The 20750-nt window shown below is 39.6% G+C and overlaps 1 protein-coding gene across 6 annotated transcripts in view; it reads right to left on the reverse strand.

The window, feature by feature from the left end:
• pknox2 (pbx/knotted 1 homeobox 2) overlaps window positions 1-20750 on the reverse strand; it is a 278966-nt gene that overhangs the window by 151499 nt on the left and 106717 nt on the right. For 3 of the 6 annotated variants that reach the window (XM_039764131.1, XM_039764127.1, XM_039764128.1), the window contains exon 3: window positions 20340-20407. The exons of 2 other annotated variants lie outside the window; for them this stretch is intronic. The gene's annotated coding sequence lies outside the window, so the exon portion shown is untranslated. Of the gene's footprint in view, window positions 1-18475; window positions 18494-20339; window positions 20408-20750 lie in introns of those variants that run through there. One more of the 6 variants, XM_039764130.1, reaches the window with a different exon arrangement.

The raw sequence follows: 20750 nt of genomic DNA on the forward strand, positions 1-20750 counted from the left end.
AGATAGGAAATCGGGCAGCAGGTCGCAAGTACGGTGTTCCAGAGTCATGTGTTCAAGATTAGCAACAGAAGAAAGAAAAACTTTCCTCATGCAACAAAACAGAAGGGCATTTCGCGGAAAACGTGTCCTAAACGCCTCCTATATAATCATAACGCATGTCGTACACAGGGCAAAATGATTTTCGCCATTTTCTTTGTAAAAATTAGGGTGCATGTCTTACACGAGGGCGTGTGGTACTCGAGTAAAAACAGTATGTAATGTTCTCCTTTTAGATATTGAGGTGGTTTAACAACATTCATCAGGGTACACCTTTAACTATATTGGATCTTCATGTTATCCATCCATCCAACCATCTATTCTCCAACCCGCTGAATCCGAACACAGGGTCACCGGGGTCTGCTCTTCATGTTATCACAGACCTGGAATTTCAGCATTGACAGAAATCAACCTAACAAAACATATGCCCAGTTGATAATGAAGAAGAGAACAGAAAAAAACGTCAGCTGACAGCAGTGCTCTCATTGTTAAAGTACAGAGACCAGATGCATGGGGTGGCAGCCCTACTTATCAACCTGAAATGCTGGTGATGAAAAGCCTTTCATGCCTTTGATGACAAAAATGGAGTTAGGAGTAAAGAGCAGCACTTGCCCAACCCAAGAGATGGGCCTACCTATGATTGGCTGCTGCCATGCATTCAGTGCTTTAGGATAGGCACTAACTCCTTGAAATCCTTACCTATAGAATTGGAACATGGTGGTTAGATGAGTGGATGAAGTGAGATGATAAGAGTAATAGGACAATATCTTTACAGATGTCACAACTTAACATTTCAAAAGGCACTATTGGGAATGCTCTCTGGCAATGGCAGTATGGCATCTCACTAAACACACTGTTAAATGGACAAACGAATTTTCATGCAGCAGGTAATGTCCTAGTTGCATTCAACTCAGAGAGTCAGTTACGGGATTAAAAATATTTCTCAAGCAGCATGTCATCTCACTAGAGTGAAGGCAAATTCTCCCTCACTTGCAAAAACCTTTTTGGAAGGATATCATTTTAAATCTGTTCCCAACACTTGAGCTATTCCTGTGACAAGATTCAGACTACCAGCAAGTCACTTCATGGCACCATTCACCCAACACATTCTTCTTTGCTCCTGTGATTTTACAGCTTTGTTTCTACAGTCTTTTGTAGAAAGATGTTGGTGCCCTGTGAGATGGCTCTCAGGAGAGTCTTCTATCTAGAGTGCCAAACGCTAGCGCTGAATTTCACTCTCAGAAGCACACTTTCATTCACACTCACTCACATGCTGATGCTATTAGCACCCGTCTTCCTCCTGAAGCATTTGTTTGTTACCTTGGCTGCCAAGACTTTCTCAATGCTTTTCATGGACTTGTTTGGCCTAATTCCTGCTCTCCTTTTTCTGTTATTTTTAAAAATTAAAAAGCATTGCTAGTCTCTCCCAATCCGTACTCAGTGCACTCGGCTCTGTATGTCAGGTGAACACTAATTCTTTTTCGAACTTCCCTTCATCATCTTGGGGTGGGCCTCTCAACATCTGTGTGGCTTTCTCTATGACTTTGATGAGCTCTTCTGTGAATCTTGCAGACATCTGTGTCTCAGCCATCCCAGGGCACCAGGGCAGACAAATAATATTAGGGAAGAGAATTAGTGGAATAGGGCAGCTCTACAAATAAAACTCAGACGGAAACATCTGGAGTACAGCTACATCAGTCAGAGCTTGTGGGCACTTCTGGGAAGGCACTTAGTGAGGCACTGCTGGACTTTAAATGGTAAGGCCATTTGTTTAGTTTTCATATCCAACGTTCTCTATGACCCTGAGCAATTCATGCAACCAACCTGTGGTCTTAATGTAATAAAAATATATTCAGTCTCTTTCTGAAGCCAGTCAATCCAACTTTATAGTCTTCAGGATAATCGTGCATGTCTCAGCAACATTGGATGCAAGGCAGGAATACATCCTGAGTGCATAAACAATCTTTTATACAGCACACTCATTCAAACTGAAATAAATTAAGACTCTTGAATTACTCCAACACAGAGGTATAGGAAGAATAGATAAGAGTGCCAGGGAAAAACTCATGTGGAGATTGGGAGAACATGCAAACTTTCATTTGGACTTAAGGTAAGACTAACCAATATCCTGTAATTATTAAAACCACCTAAATTACTTTGGTTTTAATTGAACTAAACTAAAAGTGCCTTACATAACAGCAAAAAATAAATAAATAAAATAAAACAAAACAAATTCAACTATATTGCCATTTACCAAGTATATAAAAGCAAAAAATAAATAAATAACATAAAAACAAATTCAAATATATTGTCATTTGCCAAGTATATCATTAAACTCATCAATAACAACAACAATAATTACTACTACTACTACGATGACAATGACTAATAATAATAATAGTAATAATTTCATTGCATCTCATTCTTAAAGATACTTAATCCATTTCTTGGAGACATTGGGTCAGTACATTTCCCAGTGGTGCTAGGAAAAAGGCAGGAGCAATCCCACACCAGGCACCAAGCACCAGGCAATAACAGGACCCATTCACAGTAGGCCACTTTGGAATCACCAGGTAACCTTACCTGCATATCACTGGGCATATGGAAGGAAACACAAAGTACCTTGAGGAAAACCCACACAAACACAGGGAAACATGCTGACTCCACATGGACACAGAATTCAATCCAGGATGCCAGATCTGTGGGGCAGCATAACTACACACTATACCACCATGCCCTCTAATAATAATAATAATAATAAGTATTATTATTATTATTATTATTATTATTATTATTATTATTATTATTATTATTATTATTATTATTAAATCTAAATAACTTTTATGGAAATGTCTACTGTTGAAGTTCTGTATTGTAGCTTACAATTATAGTGACATGTCAGAAGGAAAAATGATCACAGCTCCATGACAAAGCAGCATAGCCAGACTGAGCAGTTTGGACACTAAGAGTCACAGAAGACACTGTGTGGGTTTGAAAGAGTTAGGGATGACTCTGGCACTTACAGAGAGGAAGGCTGAGCGTAAACTTCTGAAACTCTACTTGATCCATTCAATGTGACAGATGATTTTGCTGCAGATGATGTAGTTTTTTCAACACCCTGCAACTGTAATGTACGTTATATGTGCCAAGAAGATATACACTATAGAGCATTTAAGAAAATGAGACATAAGTGTCTGTGATACATAATTAAAGATTACAACTTTATCAGCTTTGACCTGAACCTTTTTTGAGAATGTGGCATATTTTAAGAAAACTACTACAAGTTGTATGTTTAGGTGGTGCAGTGGTTAGCACTGCTACCACAAACAACCAAGATGATTCCAATTCCATGGCTGATTGCTCTCTATATTATTTTTGTATGCTCTCTCTTAGTCTTCATGGACTTTTCACCAGGTACAGCAATTTTCCTTCCACATCCCAAAGATATTCCTAGTAATTGTAAATTAGCTTTTTGTTATGAGTGGATCTTATGCAATGGACAGGTGCTGGGGATGGTTACTGCCTTGCAACTGATACTGCCTAGATAATTTATCCCCAACTCTTGTGGGTTTCAGAAATGTTGTGTTATGTTAGGTTATGGTCAAATGGATGGATTTTCATAAGAAAAAAAATACCTGTTCATTGCAAAAACGTTTTCTAAACGACCAATATATATTCTGTAAAAGACCTGCAATTACAAACATAGGACCTGTTTTGAAAGCTCAGCCTGATCGTCGACAGTCTAAAATAGCCACCACAATGACTTGTTTTTACTTTATGTGTGCTCTGTCTGGAACAAGCTACTTAAAAGTACCATGACTCCAACCATTTGGAAAAAAAACGGTTTCAGCGTCCATATGAATGATGCTGTATAAAATAATTTTTAACAGATCCTCTAAATCCAGACCGAAAGTTTTCTGGGAAATCTGTCGGATGAAAAGCACCACTTGAACCCAGGTCTCAGAATAATTAAACTGGCTATCCCTCGGCTCTAAGTGCCGGCGGGCAGGAAGCAGCTCCGCATCTGGACGGCATTAGGCTCTAGTGACACTGGATCTCTCCTCAGCGGTCCACTGCATGGGTGGGCAAGCCAGAGTGATGAAATGTAGTGATTGATAGCAAAGCGCTTTGGCCGAGTCCCATTGCACTTAACGCGCTCACCGGCAGAACTAAAATAGTAACGCGACTGGATAAGCGCTTGTAGTGCAGGGCAAGATTGCCGAATACTATCCCGTCAGATAACGAACATCTCTCGTGCGAAATGGCGCCAGACTAAATAAACAAATTATTATATATATAATCTGAAAATTAATGGTATTTATTTCAGTACAAATTGAAAATATTTTAACCTCTTTTTAAGATGCGTACATCGCCACCGCGAAGACAGCGCGCGAGCTACACCTGATTCCAACACCACCCTCTTCTGTATTCCTCTCGGTGCCCGCGGAGCCAACAAGCATTTCGCAGACGCGCACACAGGAAAGGAAGGCTTTCGTTTTCCAGCCTGCTTCACAAATGAGAAAGTTTAATCCTCCGAAAGATTAAAGCGACAATATTCAGCAACAGGGGAAGATGACCAAGAGCTAATAAGAGGCTGTCAGTTCTGCGAAGAATTTTAAAAACCATGCGGAACAATGAAGGAACATAAGCTTTTATGTTTTTACCCACAAACAACTAAAAACTACTAAATACTGATATTACGAAAGATAGGATAGATAGATAGATAGATAGATAGATAGATAGATAGATAGATAGATAGATAGATAGATAGATAGATAGATAGAAAGGCACTATATTATAGATAGATAGATAGATAGATAGATAGATAGATAGATAGATAGATAGATAGATAGATAGATAGATAGATAGATAGATAGATAGATACAACAACAACATTTATTTATATAGCACATTTTCATACAAAAGAATGTAGCTCAAAGTGCTTAGATAGATAGATGGGTATGTCATTAAAATTCGTAAGGTAAAGATTTAATTGATTTGAATATCTATGAAGTCTACTAAGGGGAACAATGACTGGATGAGCTAACAAATAAATGTTGTGATCAGACTCGGGCCACTAAGAGACAAATCCTTTAGTCTGTATGCTCTGTCATATGAGTTTCATTTAATACAAGGGAAAAACTTTCTCCATCTCATGCAGAAGTCTATATCAAGGGAGATGACATTTGAACCAGAAATGTGCTGGTTGTGATATTATGTGTCTTCCGAGAGGCCTTGTGCAAACTACTTGACATGCCAAGGTGTCTCTGTAAATTCCTTTGTAATAATCACATAAAGAACACTGAGATTACATTTCTCATGAAAGGCACTATACACAATGCTAGACTGAAATAAATTATTGTTTGGGTATTACCTGCCCTGAAAATAACAATGTCACAATGTATGGTGCTATATAACATTGATTGATTAATGGATGCATGACATCACTAGCATGGTTATACAGGGCAAGATGAATCAGCCAGATGATGCCACATTCAATTTCCTCAGCTTCCAAGAGTGAGCAAAGACAGCAGTCTATATTTACTTCAGATAAAATTACTTAATTCTAATATAATGCTATCCACTGAAGACAGTATCAAAGCACATACATAGATTTATTATTACAAAACAGATAGATAACCAACAACATTTACATACATAATCACACACATCAATATAAGTTAACAGTACTATACAGGAAGAGGGTTGCACAGTGGCTAGTCCACCATTCTAGGTTGAACTCCTAAACTTAGTTGCTGTTATTTTCTCTGGGTATTTCAAATTTTCTACTAGATTTCCAAACATGTGAATGTTAGGTTAAATGTGCCAATGTAGGTTTGTGTGTGAGCGAGCATTGCAATGGGCTGGCTCCCTAATCAGGGCTAGTTCCTGTCATGCACATAATGCTGCTGGCCTGGCTCTGGCGCTACATGACCTTAAGTTATATTAATCTGATTTTGAGGTTATTCATAAACATCTGCTAAAATTTAAAAGAAATGAGTTTAACAGAAAACTTTTCCATTTAGCAATAAAGGACAAGAAAAGAAAACCCTCTTTCTCTTTTGGTTGACAAAAGGTCACTCTGTGGTCATTGATGGTCTAACATATTTATTAGAGTTAATGTTAAGAGTAAGACTATTTTTTATCTACTCTTCTAATATTTCAAATAAGTGATTAACTTGTTCAGTATTTTTGCTCTAAAAATACTGGCTAACCAACTTGGATGACTCCTGTCATAGGCAAGCTAAGAAGCAACTTGGGGCCCCCAATCCATACAGAGATTAGGGATGAAAGGGTGTGAGGTTCTAAAGATATGTGTATGGCTAAGAAATTGTCCTGTTGCCAGAAAAGGCTATAGGTTCTGTTGACCTTATAATAGAAACTGTAGTTTCAGAAAATAAATGTAGACGGTGCAACACAAACAGAAATATGAGCGTCTGCTTCGGTCTGGAAGGACAAGTATATTTTGGTATTTGATAAGGAAGGAAGACAGGGTTGCATTGTCCATACCGTGACAAACAATGACGACTCTTCCGACATAATGATCCTAGCCCCTTCCACCCTAGAAACAATTTAAGAGACAATGCAACCAGAAGCCCATCATTACTCCCAACCCAGCACTCAATGAGGACATCAGCTATAAGAAGCAAGACTCAATGGAGAATTACATGGTTGGACCATTGGTCCCTTCTTTATGTTCTGTTTAGTGCACATTTGCAGCCTAATTCTTTTGCTAATTACCATTTAATTACCATAAATTGCTCTCTCTCTGCCTCTTGATTATCTCATCTACAATGGTCTCAGTCCAATTTGACTTCAGATATAGACATGAATCTCTTTGCTTCAATGTCTTCAAGGGGAATATGTTTACAAAAAATGACTGGTGTAAATCATTCCTTCACATGAGCCTTTTATGAATCACTCTGTTCCTCCCATCTTTCCATTTTCCAAACTTGTTATTTTCAACATAGGGCTATGATATTATTTTTGATTTTTGGCTTAGGGTTGTGGGTACTAATCCACTGTATGGTGTGCTCATACACACCACCAAACTCACTCATACAGGGCTAATTTAGAGATACCAGTCAATCTAACCTAGACATTATAGGAATATAACAAGGGAAACCAGCAGACCAGTAGCAAAAACCCATGTGAATCAATCAAGAACATGAAACATACAATATACAGTATACAGCAGGGATTTGAACCTAGTCTCTGAAACTATAGAGTAACATTGGTAGTCACTATGCCACCGGGATGTTCCTCCTATAAATGACATTAATTAAATTAAAAAATTGTGTCAGGGATGGATGAGCCTTGTAAAAAGTTTCCGTATTCCCTATCTTCAACATTAGGCCTTATGCCTATAATTGACTGCAGATCTTGTAATCATTCAATATATTGTTTTCATTATAAACTAATAAAAATGAAATATAAATTCCCACTTGCACTTAATTTTTTTCCAGCTACTATTTGTTTTTTCTAAAAATAGTTCAAACTCCATGTGTGCTCTGCACTTTGCTACCCTTGTGAGCTGTATTAGTCAAGCAAAGACTTAAGAAAATAATTGAAAATGGAGCTGAATTCTTTTAGTATGTGTCCAATATAAAGAAAAAATATATTAGTTAAACTTTAAAAACAGAAATAAAAATAGATTAGTACACATATCAACCTCCGCACCATCTCTTCCAGTAGCACAATGTTAAATTATAAGGGAGAGAACATATCTTTATGCATTTATCTGTGATTAAGACCACGTCTGCCTGTCTGTCTGTCTATCTATCTTGTACAGCATGGGCCAAATCACTGTGGGCTTGTTGTACTGACATTTAGGCATTTAAGAAACATTTCCTTGGAATGTATGCAAATAGTTGATTGTGTGAAATTGTCCCATCCTTCCTTTCATTTACCAGATCTGATTAATCCTGTTCAAAATCATGAGGAATGAGAATCTATGCATCGGGTGCAAGGCAGAACACAAACTTGGACGGTGTAATAGTCCATCGTATGGCATACGTTTCTCTAAATTACCGATAGCTTGGGACAGTGACATCTTTTTTATTATTGCTGTTCCAAGGTTTCTTGTATAAAATACAGTACGGGAAAGGATGAGAAACTTTCTGAAGTGTCAACACACAACACAAATTGGACTTGACTTCAGTACTCCAACATTAAGTCTAGAGCACAACAAGCAGACTTTCAGCATTATGAAAGCCTCATGTGGATAATTGAATTTTAGATTTGACTGGACAGCATTATGCTTTGAAAGACCACTGTGCACTATGTCTTCTCAGAAGCCCTTTTATCATGTGCACCCCTGCGTCTGTGTCCATGCTATCTAACCCCAGTACCACTGCACTCCCCTCAAGCTGCCATCAGAGAGGCCAGAGGAGTGAATGAGACACTCAGCATCCTGAGTTACAGCAGCGGAAAGCAGCAGAACAGCGGGCGGCAAGCGTGTGCCAGGGGTGAGCAATCCCAACTATGCAACAGCTCAGCTTTCACTTTCCAGAAGGCGGGGGTGGGGGTTGGTTTAGTTTGAAACAATTTAACTGTTTAGGTGCGACCTCTTCTGCTGCCTTTGTGGCTGAATGAGCATAACAACAAAAATCCTATCACTCACTGGACTTGACCCTTGGCTGCTCAGTTTCTGCTACCAACAGAGCTGTACACTGTGCTTAAAAGTAGGAAGAAAAATGAGATCCAGACAGAACTGTGACTAAGGACATGCTGATCAGCAGGATATATGTGTACAATGTAACTTAAATCATCTTATCATAGGACAGTTTTGCACAAAATAGATTATTTACAGATTTTGTTATTGTCGTTTATTGTTACTATTGCTATTTTGTGCCGGTGGCTAGCTTCCCTTCTTTACAGATCCAGGAGCCCAGATTCATTTCTTGATCCTTTCACTATCTATGTGGACTTTGTGTGTCCTATATGTGTATGAATGTACTTTGTTGAAATACTCCAGTTTTCTGTCACAATGAAATGCAGGTTAGGCTGACTGGTTGACAGGTTACTGTAAACGACTCTGTGATGGTTTCTGTCATGTACTTTCTACTGCTATGATATTTCATAAATGGATGGATGATAACATAACATAGCAAAAACATTTCCGAGAATTAATTCAATTCAACACCCAAGGGGCTTGAGCATATTCTAGCTTTATTAGGAGCAAGACAGTAAACAGTTTTAGAAAGGACGCCAGTAGGTTACAGGGCTCAGTTACACATGTGTCCACACAGATTTCACCAAATTATATGCATGCGTACATACATTCTCAAATCCAATGGCACACAACAGGTACCAATACTGGATAGGGAAACAGTCCATCGCAGGAAACCAATATATACCCATACTCATTCACACTGCAGCCAAGCCAATCTCTGAGGATGTATGAGGAAAACCAGAATACCAAATCATAGGGATGTGGGAGTAACATGCATAAAACAATCGGGTGCATGATTCAAAGCCAGGAGGCTAGATCCATGAGACAGCTGTCATGAATACCATGCATGGGGTTGGCATTCTGGCCAAGATGGTTTATAGTTCCTTACTTGGTCGGGAGACCGGTATAATACAGGGACAGGAGGGGTCCGCCCATATGGACTATTTGCGCCCCTAACTCAATAGGTGGCAGACTGCTTGGGCTATGGTGCCAGCATGGATACCCGCAGGGCAGGCTGTGAATTGCAGTCCTGTAGGACAGCCCTGCTGGATTTCATTAGTGCCTCCTAGGGGGAACTGTAGGAACAGATGGCCCCTACTCTAAGGAACTTCCGCCTGACCTGGAAGTGCTTCCAATGTACGGCACCGTAACACCAAAGTTACTCCCAGGATTGGCAAGAAATGAGTCAGACTTCAGAGTCAAGAGATGGAGGAGAGGAAGAAAGAGAGGGAGACAACAGAATTGTGTTTGTTTGCTTCTGTATGCTATACGAAGAAATCGCTGTTGAAGGTATTTGCAAAAATAGATCATCATTTGAAATTGTGACTTGTGTTGGTGTTGGCATGTTAGAGAGTTTGGGGCTTAGTGGTGCCCCTACTGGTCACATGGCATCCACTCAAACAATCCTATAAACCAAATGATAATTTTATTATTATTATTATTATTATTATTATTATTATTATTATTATTATTATTATTATTATATGAAACCTAGCACAATGTGTCTGGATGCAGTATGATGATAAGTAAGGGAAACAGGATCAAATAAAGAAGCATTTGCTGCAGGACTCTAACATGATCGTTCACCCTTGACGGAACTGTACACACTGTGTGTCTGTGAGCAACAGGTCAACAGAATCTGATCAATGAGTGGCAAGCTTTAGTGGTTTTGTTTGTCTAAATATCTTTCTGATTTCTCAGTACATACGTATATATGGAGCTGAATAAACTGAGGCAGATTTCATTTTTATACAATTATGCAGGCAGCCATTTAGTGATTGCACTGAGTATAGTGTATTCAGTTAGCAAGATGAGACTGAGCATGGTGTAATGATGACTTGTCACTAGAGTTGTGACTGTACACAGTCGCCCCACTCATACTCAGTCTGACTGTCTAATTTTGATCAGTCTGATTAGTTAGTGTATGGGACAGATTGTAATCTGAGCAGAACCAAAAAACAACTCTATGCAGACAAAACTGACCCATCAGTAAATTATGACTGAATACAATTTGTTTAGTGGTGTAATGGATACAATACATACAAAGTTATACAGATACAACAATACCAAGACATGCATTAGGCTGATTGGCAACTGTAAATTGACATTTTGTGGAGTTTAAATGAGACATATGATGGACTTTCACCTCCAACCTTACCCCCAGTGCCACCAAGATAGACAACAGTTTTTTACAGCACTAAATTGAATAAGTGGGTTAGAATATAAATATAATGATGGTTGTAATGGTTGTAATTAATTGTAGGAATTTGAATTAGTCAGTAAACTACAACATAATCTTACTTGGTCGAGGCTGTAAATGATTAGAATCTGAAACATCAGTAAGAGGATAAAAATATGATATGATCACAGCAGTAAATACATAAAAACTACCCAAACAGAAAAGCAATTGAAAACAATGTGATCATATTTTAAGATGTGATTTCATGCAGTCTGATCAGGATGAATGTATGAGAAATCTGGCCAGAGATTTCCACAAGTACAGTTTATCTAGTAAAGACAGTATGGCTGAGTGAGTGGGGGTCCCCCTGGATAGATTGCTGCACTGTGCCTGATGCCACTGGGACAGGCAATTGAACCCACAAACCTGGACTAGATTAAGAGGGCTTGCCAACTGAAGGATGGATTGAAGGATGGCAATTCTATCACAGGCTTAATGCAACATAATCTAACCTGTGACTATACTGTATATTGTTAGAAACAAAATGGGATTTATTTTATTCTGATCAGGGATTGGACTGAATACAATTTAGTAGTGATAATGCATCTAAACACAGTTCTGTCAGTGGTGTAATCAAACACAGTCTCATCTGTTGGTACAAAATTATTTCTTACAATCTGATCTCTGGTGAACCTAATGCCATCTGATCACTGAGAACAGCAGACTAACTTTAATATGATCAGGGCTGTGACAAAATGCTGCTGGCAATTTTAAGATAAAGTAAATGAATGCAACCTAATATATTCAATTCATTAATATCATTAAATGCCATTATATTGACCAGTATAATTCAGTTTGATACAATCCGATTAGTCAAATATGAGACAATCGGTTTAGGAACTGGACTGAGTAACACCTGATTGATCAGTGCAATGCAACTTAACAAAGTTCCTTCTGTCATGTAATCAAACACAAACTGATCTGTTAGTGCACTGTAGTGTTATGTAATCCAACCTCGGCTATACGTGACTGTCATCAGATCCATCAGTGTGTAAATCTGATCAAAAATAGATACAGTGTGACTTAACAAAACTTTAATCCTTAATACAAAAGCAACTGAATACAACATGGTCAATCAGTACAATATGGTCCAATATAATTCCATCAGACCTAATTTGACAAGTATACTATCATGTGACACCGACCTATTAGCCAAACTATTACACAAATTATTTTTACCTAACAACAATCTTAGAAATTGCTGCTATACATTTGACATGTTTCTTTTTGTGGAGTAATTCAATGTGATTGATCAATTGGTACACTGTGATACAGAACAATCTGAACTTGTGTATGACTGGACCTCACCTGCTCATTTAAATTTTTACACTAATGTCAATCTGATCACAGTATGACTGAGCTACTGAAAACAGTTTCACTGGCCAATGTAATTTGAATAAGTACAGTTCTCTCAGACATCCAGTGCTGGGCCCACTCAGCCATATACCCATACTTGTACTCACACAGAGCAAATCTGGAGGCACCAGTTTGCCTCACCTGCATATTTCTGGTAACAATGAATAATAAAAGTCTTCCCTTTTAGTAAAATGTAATTAAATATAACTCTCTAACTGAAATAAGTTTGCAGATTTTAACAATTTAGTATATTTGTAGTATAGTTTTCTTAAATACAATCAGAATAGGATTATAACTAAATACAGACTATTTACTATAGCATTACCGAGTATGGTCATACACAGTCTTAAAGCAAATTCAATTGTGAAAACTTGGTACAGTTTAACTGAATACAGCTTCTTGGAATAAAGGTACACATTCCAAAAATGTAGTGCCATGTCATTGAATACCACCACACCAACAGTGTGAAGAGTCAGTACAATGTGACTGAAGGCAGTCATCAGTGCCTGTAACAACTATAAACACAATGTAAACATTTATTACAGTTTAATAAAACATACTGTTCCTTATTTGGGGAATGAAATGCACAAATTCTTTTAATTTTTGAAATATGACAGAATACAACTGAATTATACATTCTGAAATCCACTCAGTCTAAAGTCACAGGGGGCTGAAGCTTATCCCAACATTACTGAGCACAAAGTAAAAAATAGGTTGCCTGTCAACACATGGTCCTCTTACTCAGTGGTTAATTTGACGTAACCAGCTTGTCTTTGAGGATGAAGGAGGAATGCAGGAGTACCTGGAGGAAAACCCATGCAGACATTCTACAGGGACAGTATCCACGTGAAGGAGGTAAACCCAGGAGGATGGACCAGTGCAGTGGCAGCAATGCAAATGGCAATGTTGAGCCACTTTAGTGGTTAGAAAAACTGCAGTTTTCACAATCAGCATAATGTGTCTACATCCATGTGTGACCCCTCCATTCAGGGTCTATACTACCGTAAATGTAATCTGACACTTCAGTACAATGTGAATAAATACAGCGCCCTCTCTAGAATAAAAGTGCATATTCTAGTCATTTAGTACAATGTGACTAAATTTAATTAGATCAGGTTCTGTAATTAAATACAATGAGACCAGTCAGTACAGTTTGAGGAAATACAGCTAGATTATAATAAGTTAAATGTTGAATGTAATTTCAAATTTGCACATCTATCAGTAAAATCTGATCAATCAGTTTTACTGGACTTCACAAATCCATAAATAAAATACTTTCAATAATCTGACAAATCATTACAATGTGACTGAATAACCAGAGCCTTTCAGTCATAGCCTTCATTTACATAATCTTAGCAAGTCAGGAGCAGTCAGCAGTGCACTCCTGTGAAACCAGTCACCTAGCGTGACATTCCTAGCGACTCACTCCAACTAGTGTACAACATGCTCTGACAAAATCAAACAGGTTTGATTCTGGCTTTAGTCATAGAGATGGGTTCTGCGTGCATAAGAGCTGGCAACCAATGATTGCTCATCAAGTATATACAATGCATATTATGCAGCAATGAAGAATAACATATGTGGGTTGGTAGTCCTGGGTATGACGTTAAAACTGCATCCGCCCTGCAAGCAGTCCCCCAACTTGCAGGGAAAACTTGGGGGTTGGTGGCAGGATTGGCATTCTAGCCACCGTAAAAAGTTAACGCAGCTCTAAAATGGCAGACAGGACTCCTTTCTGCTCTCCGCAGGAGTAGCTCTGCTGTAGCCACCCATTGAAAAGCTGTTCGGATTATGAAGAGGATGGGGGAAAATCCTTAGGAGCCTTATTCGTGGAAGAGTCTAAACCACGGGAGAACCAGTGAGGTCAGGCTTGTTGGGGATCAGAACTGGTGTGGAGCTGCAGCGTCGCCCTGTGCACAGCAGCACTTGGGTCCAGGTTTGGGGCAGATCATCTGGGTAGGTATGTGGAACAACTTGTCTCTTCAGCATGATGATCATCTTCCTTTGCTATCGGAGGAGCTTTGTAAACTCCACATTTCAGTGGCAGCACTCTCTGAGGTGGGCAGACCTGGGACTGGCCTGATCTCTGTAAGTGTGTACACCTTTTATTGGTCTGGTCGCTCTGATGGTTGTCATACTCGGGGAGTAGCTATTGCTGTGGTGGATCGGCTCCTTTCAATGGTGTCCAATGTTACTACTCAACGTGCGTACTGTTAGACTCAGATTATGGCACTCTATAGGTGCCTTGTCTGTTGTCTCAGTTGTACCATATATACTCACGGATAAGTCGGGACTTGATTTTACAATATAATTTCTGGTGCTTTATAATGTCGGTCGTATAAGTCGAATGCAGAAAACTTACGCTATTGGTACAAGGGATTGTGATATGCTAACGCCCACCTGAGAGAGTAACCGTGGAGCACACTGCCAGTTTTTCTATGTGGGTGTGACAATGTGCTGTATCAACACATGCTCCTAACCTCTCTCTCCCTCTATTGTGCCTACGTGACCACGCGGTAATACCTGAACTATTCCGTAGCACTGATTTGTGTTTTTTGTATCTCACATCCTCATACACCTTTATCGTAAGATCATCCCTTATCTACGATGGAGCGTTCGATCTGAAGAAAATATAAAGCTGGTTTTAAATTAAACATCGTTGATTTTATGATCGATTTTTCAGGTTTCAAGACTGGACTTATATGTGAGTATATACGGTTTGCATGTTCTGACCACGGTGAGTGACACATTTTATTCACAACTTCACTCGGTGGTTGATGGGTTCCTACGTGGTGACATTCCTCTGGTCAAAGGCAATTTCAAAGCGACCACTGGCACTGACAGGGCACTAGCTATGAGGATTGTGTCAGTCTCCATGTGTCTGGTGAAAATGGCCCAATGTTCCATGACTTTGCAAAAAGTCAGAGTCTGCAGATCATCGGATCCTGGTTCTAGCACCCTGAGCTGCATTGTTGGACTTTGTATTCCGATACTAGTGGTGCAGTGAAGGAGATCAATCACATCCTTGTGGGCAGATGCTGGAGGCTCTTTCAAAACTGCAGGGACTAGAGGAGTGTACAGTTTGTGAATTCTAACCACATATTTGTTGTTGCTACTCTTAAGATCCAGCTTATGTCCAGTAGGCTACCAACTATTAGGAGAATGAGGCTGGATGTAGCCAGACTCCAAGATCAGGATGTGCACACAGTTTGTGTTAGGAACTTACGGACTTAGGTGCAACTGCTGATCCTAATGTGATGTGGGAAACCTTCTATGATAGACCATGAAGGTTGCTGAGGGTTGTGTTGGTGTTGCTGGTGTTCCCAGAAGGAGGTGTTTCTTCTCGCAGTGCACCCTGGATATCACTGAGAAAAGTCACAGCACACAGCTTGATGGCAAATTTGGTCTGTACCAGGAACTGAGAAGGACAGCTGCGAGGGGAATTAGGGCAGATAAGGAGTCGCTTGATAGAGGAATCTGTAAGCAAGTGACACACCATCTATGGTCTAGTAACCTAGGTCCTGCTTACAGAGAAATCAAAGCATTACGCACATCCGAATCTGCTCCTCGGAGAGTCGCAGTCAGGGCGGGTGGTGGAATGATCCTTATGGGTGACACTGCAGTTGTGACCCACTGTGGCTGGTTACTTTGTCCAGGTGTTTAAAGCTGATCCTCTGGCTAGGACATTAGACATCTCTGGGTCCACAGTTCTTAATGCTGATCCTCCAATTAAGCTGTGAGACTGCACAGGTAAGTGAACTAGCTGAGGGCATGGAAGGCTGTGAACTTCTAAAGGCTACTGGTAATCTTTGCTCTGTTGTTAGTTATTAGTATTAAAATATAAGTGATATGATAATTATAATTTGTTACTAACCCTCACTTATTCTGTTTCTCTCTTTGGTACTCAAAGGTGGCACTTGGTGCCACTGCCCTACTGCCAAGTTATTTTGCCTGCCTAAGGTAAAGTCATCTTTGATGGAGGATCGCAGGAATCATCGGGTAGAAGGGTCCTTTCATTGGATTGGCTGGCTCAGAGCTGACTCAGCTTGTAATGGCCAATAGGGGGAGGCAGCTTGATGCATGCCCAACCTACCTGGAAAAGGGTCTCTTTTTGAACTGCCTTTCCCAAGGTTTCCTCCATTTTTTTCCACGTCATCTTAGAGAGCCAAGCCTGGGGGACTGTCAAAAGGCAGCCTGTTAAAGCCCATTGCGGCACTCCTTGTGTGATTTTGGGCTATACAAAAATAAATTGTATTGTATTCCATTTGACAGACGGGCATCATCCCAACTAATTGTAAAATGGGACTTGTCGCATTCTGCCACTGAGGGTTCTCAAGGAGTGCAAACATGAATATCAGCAGAGTTTTTTGCAGCCTTTGTCAATTTTCGTAAAGCGTTTGATTCAGTTGAACTGTGGGACATCCTGAGACTTTGCAGGATCCCCCCAAGGTTGCTGGATATCATGGCTGACCTGTACACTGGTACAGTGTGGTGCTGTGCAGAGTGGAGGCAGAAACTCCCAGTTCTCAGTTGATTTTGGGGTTTATTGGGGTGTGTCCTTGCTCCAACTCTGTTCAATGCTTGCATGGACTGGGTGTTGGGCAGGCTTGTGGGGTCCAGCGGCTGTCGGGCATCTGTTGGTGAAGAGAGATTCACTGATCTTGACTTTGCTAACGATGCTGTGATCTTTGCACAGTCAATGGAGGCTCTGATCAGAACTTGTGTGGGGCTAGTCTTGCGAGAGTCCTGGATAAAAACCATATAATGACCTCTTGGGCACAGCCATCAGCAGTGTGTCTGTCTGCAGGGTGAATGTCGACCTCGTTGAGAGGTTTACTTATCTTGATAGTGACATTCATGTCTCTGGTGACTCTTCCTATGAAGTCAGTAGACGGATTGGGAGAGTTTGGGGGGTCATGAGGTCACTAGAAAGGGGTGTGTGGCGCTCCTGATATCTTTGCAAAAGAATGAAGGTCCAAGTCTTTAGAGTCCTGGTGCTTCATGTCTTGCTATATGGTTGCAAGACACAGACACTATCCAGTGATCTGAGACGAAGACTGGACTCCTTCGGTACTGTGTCTCTTCGGAGAATCCTTAGATCCTGCTGGTTCGACTTTGTGTCGAACGAGCGCTTGCTTATGGAGTCCCGAATGAGGCACATTGTGAGGGAGTATCAGTTACAGCACTACAGCCATGTGGCGTGATTCCCCGAGGGTGATCCGGCACACAGGATCCTCATTGTTGAGTACCCGAGGGGCTTGACCAGGCCAAGGGGACTCCCATGTAACACCTGGCAGATAGAGGGTAATTTCTGTGTTTGCCTGGGGGGTTGCCCACCAGGATCCTGAGCTGTTTAATTGTGTGGTGGGTGCAGCTACATGCTGTACCAGTACATACTCCCCAACCTGGTCTGACCTGACCTCACCTGTTCTTTGGACTTCATAAACAGAAGTGAGGCTCATCTATGTAAATGTTTTGTGTTTAAAGTACAATGACAGAATGAGAAAAAGAAAAAAGGGCAGAGATTGCAGCTGAACACTCCAAACCCGTTAACCCTTCTTACACCACCGGCTCTGTCAGGCGGTACATTTTTTGCCCGTCACAAAAAGGGTCGAGCACAGCTATGCTGGAAGATTGGCAAACAGTTACTAAATTTGACATGCCCAATGATTTTTAGTTGTAAATTGGTACATTGTGCAACAAGATCAACAACTGCTGTTGGCAAATCTTACATACCTGATGACTAGGGTTTTTATAATGTGACATCAGCTTTAAGCCATGAAGCTTTGTTTAAAATAAATAATATCTGATTAATCATTATTTTGACTAAATAAAATTACATTAATAGAGAAAATTAAAGCAATCTGACCAATCAGCACATTTACAGTCACAATGTGACTGTAAATACAGTAAAGCCAAGGAGCTTTGAAAAATGCAAGTAAAATGTTGCCTGTCTCTACAGTGGCTTCAGTCTGAGTAAGTATAACTAACTCTCTCTGAGTACTTTGATGCAATATGAATAATATGCAATATAACTAAATACAGTGTGGTTAATCAGTATAGTATGATATGACTAAATACTGTCAGATTATGGGGTTGAAAACTAATAGCAATAAAGTCTGAACATTTATCACAATGGCTACAGTTTAAATAAATACAAATCAACTAACCAGAGTAGTTTCACACTAAATGGACTATCAGTTCATTGTGATTCAGTACCGTCAGGCTATGGGACTGTAACTCCTGAAAATAAAATGTGAACAAATCGTTACAATTTCTACAGTTTGAACAAGTACAAATTACTGACTGGTGCACTTCTGCACACAATTTGACCAGTCAGTACAATGTGATTAAATACAATGAGACCATGGGGCAGAGGAAGTGAATTTAAGACTGAAGCCAGGAACTACTTATTTATGCAAATATTTGTGGGAATCTGGAACAAACCACAAATGCATGTAAGTTGAAGCAGAAACATTGACAACCTTTAAGAAGTATCTGGATGACATATTGGAACAGCTCAGTTATAAGCTAAACAAACAAGCTTGATGAGCTGAATGGTTTCCTCTTTTTTGTCAGATTTCTTATGTTCTTATGTTCCAGTAACAGGTGAAAGTCAAAAGTGACCCATCACTTGTAATAACTACAGTCTGTCAAAGTACAACTAATAAATTGGAATACTTTCACACAATATGAGCAATCCTTATATTGTCACTGAATGCAGCCAAATCATGGAACTGTAATTAATGAAAATAAAATGTCACCAATCATGACAATGGCCACACTACAGTTTGAATTAATACAAATAGGCAGCTACAACAAATAGAAGTTTGACTAAGTACAACTGACTGGTTGCTTCATTTTCTCAAAAAATGAAAAATCAGTATATCAACTGAATACACTAACTACATACAATCTGATGAATTAGTACAATAGGATTAATACAATCAGACTATGGGTCAGTAACAGATGGAAGTCAAATGTTACCAATCACGTCAATGGTTACATTCTGACTAAGTACAGTACAACTAGTCAACTGGAGTATTTTCAATGCAGTCTGGCCAATCCGTACAGTCTAAGTACTGCTTGCTCACTGGAGTAATGCCATGCAATTAAACCAATCAGTACAATATGATTGATCACATGCTTCAGCGATTATAAACACAATCTGACAAATTAGCATTTTGCTGAATGAGATTATTACAGGATAGAATTAAAGGTTAATGGGATCAATGAGTAAAAAATGATTAAAGAGAATATGACCAAAAGCTGCTTTCAGTCACAAGTGATTACAGACTGTTAAGTCAGTACTGTTGTGGTTATGACTGATATTTTTTAAATGTTCACAATAAGTTGGTGAAGGAGATGCAAACATCTTTTTGCAAGTGAAATGCTGCCAGCCGGGAGCCTGTCAGAGAACTCCTTTAATCAGGTAAGCAGTGGCGAGAGGGCCAAGGTGTTCTCGGCTTGCAGTAGTCTATTATATCTCTCTCCCATCCCTTTATTGCTGTTGTAGCCTTTATTCTCTGGCTATCTGCAGTCATGCTAACTGGAGATAGAATTTGCAATTAAAGACACAAATGACACAGCCCGTCAGACAATTTCCACCATAATTGTTCTGAAAACACATCAAAACTTGCCGCTTCTCATTTTTCAGATTTCATTCAGACTTTTTTGAGTATTCTTGTGCACGGCTGTGTGGTGCTTGAGGTTACAGAGAGCCAGGAGGATAATCAGCAGACTTTGTTTGTGCTTTAATTTAAAAAAAGAGGATTGAAAAAATAGGCGACATTTAAGGCGAGAGTGGCATCCAAAATGCACTTTAATTATCTCTGTCAGCCATGCTGACAAAGCTGACATAATTAAACTGACTTTAGAAAGAGAGAGAGGGGGAGAGAGAAGGAGCGAGAAGCGGAAACACAAGTGATTGAAGGGCAGACAAGTGCGTATCAGTGATGAGCACAAAGCCCAACTTTTTCTCTCTGTCAATTTGACTTCAAACAGCTAAAAATAATATTGAAAAAAAGCCCTCACCGTTCACTTTGGCACCACTGCTCTATTCAGATGATTCAAATGTTTTCTTCTTTAGCCACCACCCCATCCTATATAAAGAGAGAATAAAAAAAAATGATTTTCCTGGCTTCCAAATCCCCAATAATCCTCTTGTGCCTTCCTGAAGCTCCGTTTCTGATGCTGACCTTTTCACAGGAAGCCTGTTTCCATAGAAACGGCGGCGAGGCTCCCCTTTCCTAGTCGCCGCTTTGAAAGAAATACCTGAATGCAAAATTCTTTTTTCTTTCTTTCTTTCTTTTTTTCTTTCTTTCTTTCTTTCTTTCTTTTTCTTTCTTTCTTTATTTCTTTCTCTTTCTTTCTAGTGTACAATATAACTGAACTTTTTTCTGTGTCAGTACAACACATTACCTACTTAAAGGCCGCCAATACCCT

Source organism: Polypterus senegalus, chromosome 9, assembly GCF_016835505.1.
Source record: "Polypterus senegalus isolate Bchr_013 chromosome 9, ASM1683550v1, whole genome shotgun sequence".
Lineage (NCBI taxonomy): Eukaryota > Metazoa > Chordata > Cladistia > Polypteriformes > Polypteridae > Polypterus > Polypterus senegalus.